The sequence below is a fragment of the Mus caroli genome, chromosome 11 (assembly GCF_900094665.2).
Source record: "Mus caroli chromosome 11, CAROLI_EIJ_v1.1, whole genome shotgun sequence".
In the NCBI taxonomy this organism is placed as follows: domain Eukaryota; kingdom Metazoa; phylum Chordata; class Mammalia; order Rodentia; family Muridae; genus Mus; species Mus caroli.
This window is the reverse complement of record NC_034580.1, coordinates 110,917,735-110,925,479: the sequence shown is the minus strand read 5'-3', so window position 1 is coordinate 110,925,479 and position 7,745 is coordinate 110,917,735.

The window sequence follows — 7,745 nt, the reverse complement described above, 5'->3', positions numbered from 1 at the left end:
CTGGCTGCTCTCCCAGAGGTCCTGAGTTCAATTCTCAGCAACCACATGTTGGCTCACAACCATCTGTAATGGAATCGGATGCCCTCTTCTGGTGAGTCTGAAGACAGTGACAGTGTACTCACATACATGAAATAAATAAATATTAAAAATAAAATAAAAAGATAAATCTTTTTAAAAGTTAGTGAGGAGCAACAGCCCTTTCCTTGCAGGACCGTGAAGAATAAATGAGAAGACGCTGTAGAGCATGCCAAGTGCTTGGCTCGGCCATTCGTCCTTATCATCGAGCCCCAGATGCTATCACTGATGTGCTAGGCTCTCCACTGTGTGTGCTGCACTAGAATGCTATACTGGTGCTCTTAGTAAAACTTGTGACTTGCCGGAATTTGGGGACGGAGAATCACACGTGACAACCACAGATCAAAGCCTCGCCGGGGCATATAGTTGCCACTTGGAGCCTCTCTGTTCAGTGTGGGGTAGGAATTGTATGGAGGCATTAGGATTCCCATGTGGATTAAATGAAATAAACCAGGCCTGATGAGATGGCTTAGTGCAGAAAGATATTTGCCAATTAGCCTGATGAGTTCCTGTCTTGGGGTCCTGCTGTCCTTGTGTCCTGGATGATGGCCTGTAAGCTGTACGATGAACGTAACCCTTTCCTCCCCAGGTTGCTTTTGGCCATGGTGCTTATCAAAGCAACAGAAAACCCTAACTGAGAGAGTGGTTAGACTTCCCCATAGACACCCTCCATGGGTCTTTTTGGAAATGCAGACTCCCCAGGCTCTGTGACTCAGAATCTCTTGGGCTTTGACTTGGGGATTTCCCTTGTCACGACCTCTGGGTGTGGGGATTTCAGGCATGAGGATACATTTAGGTGGCTGTTGCTGTCCCTTTTAGTTAATGTGCCCTGGAGAATCAGTCTGAAAGGCCTTTTCATGTCCCCACCTGTTCCCTGTTGTCACATCATGACTGGCCTCCTCTCAGAGAGTAGCATTGTCTCTAGAAGTCATAGAATCCTGCTTGACCAGAGGCCTAGGTGACCTCCCAGGAAGAACACCTAGTCACATGGTACAACAGCCTGAGAAGAAGCACCTCTGAGGAGGATGGGTTTGTTTCAGTTTGAGGACACACAGTACAGCATGGAGAGGAAGTCATGGGCACAGGGACATGAGGCAGCTGGTGCCAGTGAGTCTGCAGATGAGCAGAGAGATGAACGCTCAGCTAATGACATGGCATTGCCCTCAGTCAGGGAGGGTCTTTCTACCTTGATTAATCTCATCAATAAAACAGCTCACAGACACGCCCACTGGACAGCCCGTCAGTATTTACCTTTATGCATCTTTTTTTTTAAAGATTTATTTATTTATTATAATATGTAAGTACACTGTAGCTGTCTTCAAATGCACCAGAAGAGGGCGTCAGATCTCATTACGGATGGTTGTGAGCCACCATGTGGTTGCTGGGATTTGAACTCTGGACCTTCAGAAGAGCAGTCGGGTGCTCTTACCCACTGAGCCATCTCGCCAGCCCCTTTATGCATCTTTTTATAAAGGAACAGACTACTTAGATGTGGTCATGGGAATGACACACCATCTCTTCAAGTCTTGGGCATTACATCATCTCAAGTCAGGTCTCTGCTTCCTTGTGCTTTGAGATGGGAACTCTCAGCTGCTGCTCCAGGCAACAGACTTATCTTTTGCTGCCATACATCCTGCACCGTGATAGACCATGATATCAAAACAAACCCTTTCTTCCGTAGGTTGCCTTGGTCAGGGTGTGAGTAATATGCCGATTGGTCATATTGACAGTGTGTGTCTGCCTGGGTAATGAGTGGAAATATAATATGGCTGTCCTACTTGGCTGTCACCGTGGAGTAGACACAGCCTGGAGTCACCTGAGAGTGGAGTCTCAGTTGAGGAATGGCTTAGATGGCCCTGGCCTTTGCACACACCTGAGGGGGGACTTCCTAGAGTGTTGTTAACTGTTGCATAAGTTCCACTGTAGGCTGCACATTTCCCAGGCTGCATGAGGAACATGGCTAAGCACGAGTCCCTGAGTGAGCCAGGAAGCAGCGTCCTCCATGGCTCCTGCCTAGGACTTCTGCTTGACTTCTTGCCCCGACCTCGCTCAGTGGCGCACGGTGACATGAAAATGTAAGCCGAAAGTTTCTTTTAATGGCGGCATGTGTCACAAGAGCAGAATGAAACTGGGACAGTGGCTTAATAAAAAGGATCAGAAGAGCTTCCTAGGCTTAGGAAGTGAAGTGTGGGTGTTAACGACTCTTTGATTTTTTTGTTGTCACAGTCATCGCTATCATCACCGTTGCCAGCCTCACCATCACCACGTCATCACCGTTGTTATCAGCATCATCACCGCCACCATCAGCACTGCCAATTATCAATTATAATTTCATAGTGGCAGAGGTGTGAGCTGGGCACAGAGGTCAGAATGTAAAAGCCATACTTCTCAGCCCACCTTGCAACAAGATCTGGTGACATAACTAAGTTCTGGCCAATGAGAATTGTGTCAGAAGTCAAACCCTTAAAAAGAGAGGAGCAAGCCCTCTCTTTAACATCCACCTTGATGGAACGTGCAGGTGGCTATGTCAGCCATATTGCCTAGAGTTGGAAGCCAAGTCCTGGAGGGTGCAGTCATGGGCCAGAACTCTGAGGCCCATGGACATGCCACACCAGCCTTGAACCATTCACCCTTCAATGCTGCGGGGAAGAAAAACAATTTTAGTTTTCTTTTGTGTTTATTATTAACCCCTAGACCTGACCTCTCTTCTTGTCAAATACCTTTTACCACTGGGCAGCACCCCTTACACTGAGAGACACCTCTTACCACTGGATGGCACCTCTTACCACTGGGCAACACCCCTTACCACTGGGCAATGCCCTTTGTGAAGGGTCAACACCCTTTACCACTGGGAAATGACTTGTACCACTGGATAGCACCCCTTGCCCCTGGATGACACCCCTTATCACTGGGTGGCACCCCTGACCACTAGGCGACACCCCTTGCCACATTTGTATTTCAGCACTAGTGACTGAACCTAAAACACACTAGGTCAGCATGCTACCATTGGACTATAGCCCCAGCTAAACTGATAATTTCCATCTCATATATGGATGGGTATATTATCTTTAAGTACTAAATAATGTAATTGTTATGTTTAGAAAGAGTGAACATTCTACTAGGTGGCTTAAAAAGCAAAAGAATAAGGAAGGGTGGACAGAGAGCCTTGTGTTGATGATATAGAGAGAAACACAGGGAGGAGTCAGGCATGGTGGCGCGTTTCTGTAATATTAGCATTTGTGACATAGAGGCAGGAGAATCAAGAGTTCAAGGCCTGGGCTATAAACGAGGAAGACCCCGTCTCTTACAAACAATACATATCACATGTACGGAATATACCATGCAAATGCCTATTTTTATTTTTAACTTTGTGTATATGTGTGTGGGCTCGTGCACCTTTGCATAGCACTCGGTGGAGGTCAGAGGAGCGCGTCAGATTCCCTGACGCTAGAGTGACAGGCAGTTGTGAGCTGCCTGACATAAGGAAGAGCTGGGATTTGAACTCAGGTCCTCAGGAGGAGCAGACTGTGCTCTTAATTACTGGGCCATCCTCTAGCCCAGTGGCTCTTAACCCGTGAGTCGAGACTCACTTGGTAAACCACTGTCTCCAAAAATATATACATTACGATTCATAACATCAGCAAAATTACAGCCATGGCGTAGCAGTGAAAATAACTTTATGGCTGGGGGACACCGCAGCATGAGGAACTGTGTTCAAGGGCCGCAGAGTTAGGAAGGGTGAGAACCACTGTGCTAGCCCAAGAACTTCCTACATTTTTGTTCAGGGTGGATCTCTTACCGCCATGTAATTCTGACCGTGGAAGGAAAAGGGACTGGTTCTCCATAGGATAGGAGCTACAGAAGAGAGACTGTTACTGGGGTCTTACTTTGGCCTCCCCTGAGCTTCCTAGAACTGTGATCTCTTGGAAGAGATTCAGAGAAAACACACAGAGCATGGGCCAGAAGATACACAACATTTATTACAATGTAAAGTGGGGTGTCTCTTCATAGACAGCGGCCAAAGGGACTGTCGGGTCAACCTAAACCTTCTGCTAGGCTTTATACTATTCCGTAAGTCCCTTGCATAGACTGCTTTCCTTAGGGATGCTTTCCTGACCAGGTGATGGACAAGCCCACTGTGGTTGATTCTTCTGGGAGGGGACAGGGGCATGTCTGTGGTCTTTATCAGAAACTCCCAGCTGCATAGTAATCCCCTCGCCTCCAATGCAGTGCAAAATGTTACCTCTCCAACTATGACCAGAGAAAGGACTCAGATTTCATCCTTTAGACCAGAAACCGAAAGAGAGCTTTAGTATTCCCTCCCGATTTTACAAGCTGCTGGCTGTAACAGAGGAGGTCCATCTTCAGTGACCGCCAAGCCTGCTAATATTTAACCAGCTATCTAACAGAATGGAAGGGGAAATGGGGAGGCCTGGAGGGAGGGAAGGGGAAGAGAGGAAGAGATAAGGAGAGAGTAAATAGTTACCTTCAAGTTAATGGCCAAAGTGGATAGTGGTTTTTAATTCAGAGAGACTGTTTCTTTACACCTAATATTTTCCAAATGGGGGCAAATTGAAGGTCTATTTCTATGCCCTAAAAATGAGGCATGCATGGATGAGCAGGGAGAAAATGATAGAGTCTTCTACAGGAGGAAGGATAGGCTCTGTGACAGTGTCAGCAACACAGTCATCTCCAGCCATAACGGATAAGGCCACCAGACAGAAGATGTGGCTGAATACAGGACAATTTAGTTACCACACAAACTCAGAGCATGGGGGCTTTGTTCCCAGGCATGTAGTTCCCTTTCCTGGGGCCACAGGGCAGGGTCATGGCTCTCCTACAGTGCTAGTCCATTAGCTGTGACATCATAGGCTGCGAGGTAATGAGTGGCTGGCTGTGAGACACACTAAATACAGCCAGCCCAGAATAGTCTTTCCGAGTCTCGCACTGTCTGTTCCTCTAAGGTACCCTGTCATTTCCTGACCTCATCGCTACCCTGAAGTTTCTGTGTTGTACGAGGCACAGGGAAGGGACAGTTTAGACTCCATGGGGCAGGACAGGGGATAGCAAATTGCACTTTGTGGTTGTGTGGAATGGCTGTTTGGCTCAAAACAAATTCTTGGGCCTGAAAACAGATCTCAGTGGGCGTTGCCTCCCTCAGAGCTAGTGGGGTCCTGTGGCATGGAGGTGGGGGCTCCGAATAGGAGGAGGCCCTAGGTCTGTGGATATGACTTCCTTTGTTGACCGATGGACTACTTACAGTCTCATGTTCTCTCTGCTCTGTGGACCACAGGGAAGGAGGTGGTAGAGAGAACGGGAAAGGGGAGATGGCTCAGTGCATCAAACGCTTGCCTTGCCTTGTGAAGATTGGATTTTGAATCCCCCAGCACCCATGGGGAACCAGGGTGGGCATGGCAGCCCACCTGTAATCCCAGCACCAGGGAGGTGGAGGCAGGGGGATCCCCAGGACAAGCTGGCTAAGTATTAGACTGGCCAAATCACCAAGCTTCGAGTTCATGGAGAGACCTTTAATTTCCTTTTCTATTGCAGTGATAAAACACCAGGACTAAAGCAACGTAGGGGAGAAAGGATTCATTTTCTCACAAAACCCTAGGTCTGCCATGGCAAGAAAGTCACAGCAGCAGGTACTTGAGGGAGTTGGCCACATCACAGCCATAATCAGCGAGAGATTCATGAATAAGTGCCCCAGCTCACTTTCTTCCCTCTTCTATAGTCTAGGATCACCTGCCTAGGGAATGGCACCGCACATAGTGGACAAGCCTTCCCACCTTGATGGACACAATCAAGGTAACCTCCAGCAGATACGGACACAGGCCAACCTGATCTAGCCAGTCTCATAGACTCTAGACTACGTCGTTGACAACACCGACCCTCTCAACTTGTCTCGGTAAATAAAGTGCAGAGGGACCAAGGAAGACACCCAGTGTCGCCCTCTGGCTTCCACATGTGTCTCCTAGATCTATGTATGTATAACGCATGTGCAAATACCACAGGCATATGTACACGCAATAAATAGATTGTATGGAGTGGAGGAAGCCTGGAGTGAAGTCCTGAGTGAATGTGTTAGTATGGGTATGTGCCATGCCAGGGATGTGGCTGCAAAGACCCATGGGAAATTGGCAAAGCCATTCCCGTATGGGCCAGGCTCAGCAGGGGTAAAACCTTCCTCTGTTGAGGTATAAGTGATTATAGATGATTGATCAGCGTGGATAAAAAACTAGCAACTGCAGCTTCCTTCTCCTCTCAGATGTTTACAGCCTGAGACTGCGCCCCAACAGAGACCTCCTGGCAAGACTAGTTAACCCGTTCCCCTGTGTTGTGCATGACAAACATGCTGAAGTTCTGAGTTCCAACAGTAGGATGGGCCACTCCACCAGAGCGAACACACCCCAACATGACGGCAGGCTTTCTGAATGTGTGTCTGTGTCTGTCTGTCTGTGCATCTGTGTCTGTCCTCTCTGCATTCCCTCTCCAGCCCCAGCCAGAATTCCAGGACTCAGACCAAGAGTGTCCTGGTAACAGAATAGAACGTGACCTTGGGTCAGAGCAGAGTGAATCTTGACAATAAGGCTTAGCTGTTGTTAGTAGGAACTGTTTCTTGCCTTTGCGTATTTGGTGTGATTTGATCAACTAGAGGGAGGGCTGCACACAAAGGCCTTCGCATCCCGGTTCTACAGTGGGAAGAAGCAGTTTCCTGTCCCTACCTCACCTCTCATCCACCTGCTCACCCTGAGGCTGTATTTACCAAGGCCTCCACTGAGATGGCATTTGAATAGATCCCTGAAGGTTTCATACCAGCAGATCCCAGGGTCTTTTTTTGCATATCTCCCTGGGTGCCCTCCCTCAGACTCTAGACTCACTGGCCCCAGTGGTTCTAGTGCCTGGTTCCCATCTTGGTTTGGTCACTTCCTCTTGCCTTACCATGTGTCTCATGTTCAATCTACATTTTCTTTCCCCCAGGGTTTTGCCCCTTTTCTTCCCATATGTCACTGACTGCTTTCAGCCACTCTCCTGATACTCAGCCCCTTTGCTCCTCCCTGTGCTCGGGACCAGCTACTGCTTTTAGTCTCGGGTATCCCCCAGTTGCAAGACTCTCCTGGGATAATTGTCAAACCACTTTCAGGTCTTCCTGGCATTTCATGTTCTTTTGAATTGAGACTCGGGAAGGGAAGCCTCTCTCAGAGACACAGAAATCTGGGTCAAGTCAGTGGTTGTATTTTTATCCCTTAGGGAAAACTGTGTGGAGGGAGCCACAAGACACAAGTAAGAGAGGCCTGGGTGGGGCTCTTTGGCTTGGTCCCCATTGTCCCCAAGCCTCAGCAGGATCCTTGGATGGTTTTTGGTGAAGGTTTTCATGGTTTTTTAATTCTTCCAAAGCGAATCCCCATTTCCTTATGTGTGTTCTAGGTGGGTTTATGGTAGCTGTAAACAAAACAGTCCTGGCCATGATGGCCTCTAAGGGAACAGAGGTCCCACCCAGGCTTTGTCTGAAGCCAGTGGATAAGGGTGCCAGGGACTAAGTAGGGGTCCTGGTAAAGCAGTATGTACTCTTAACCCCTGAGCATCTCTCCAGCCTCAGCAAAGGGGAGACTTCCCTTCCCTTCCTTCCCTTCCCTTCCCTTCCCTTCCCTTCCCTTCCCTTCCCTTCC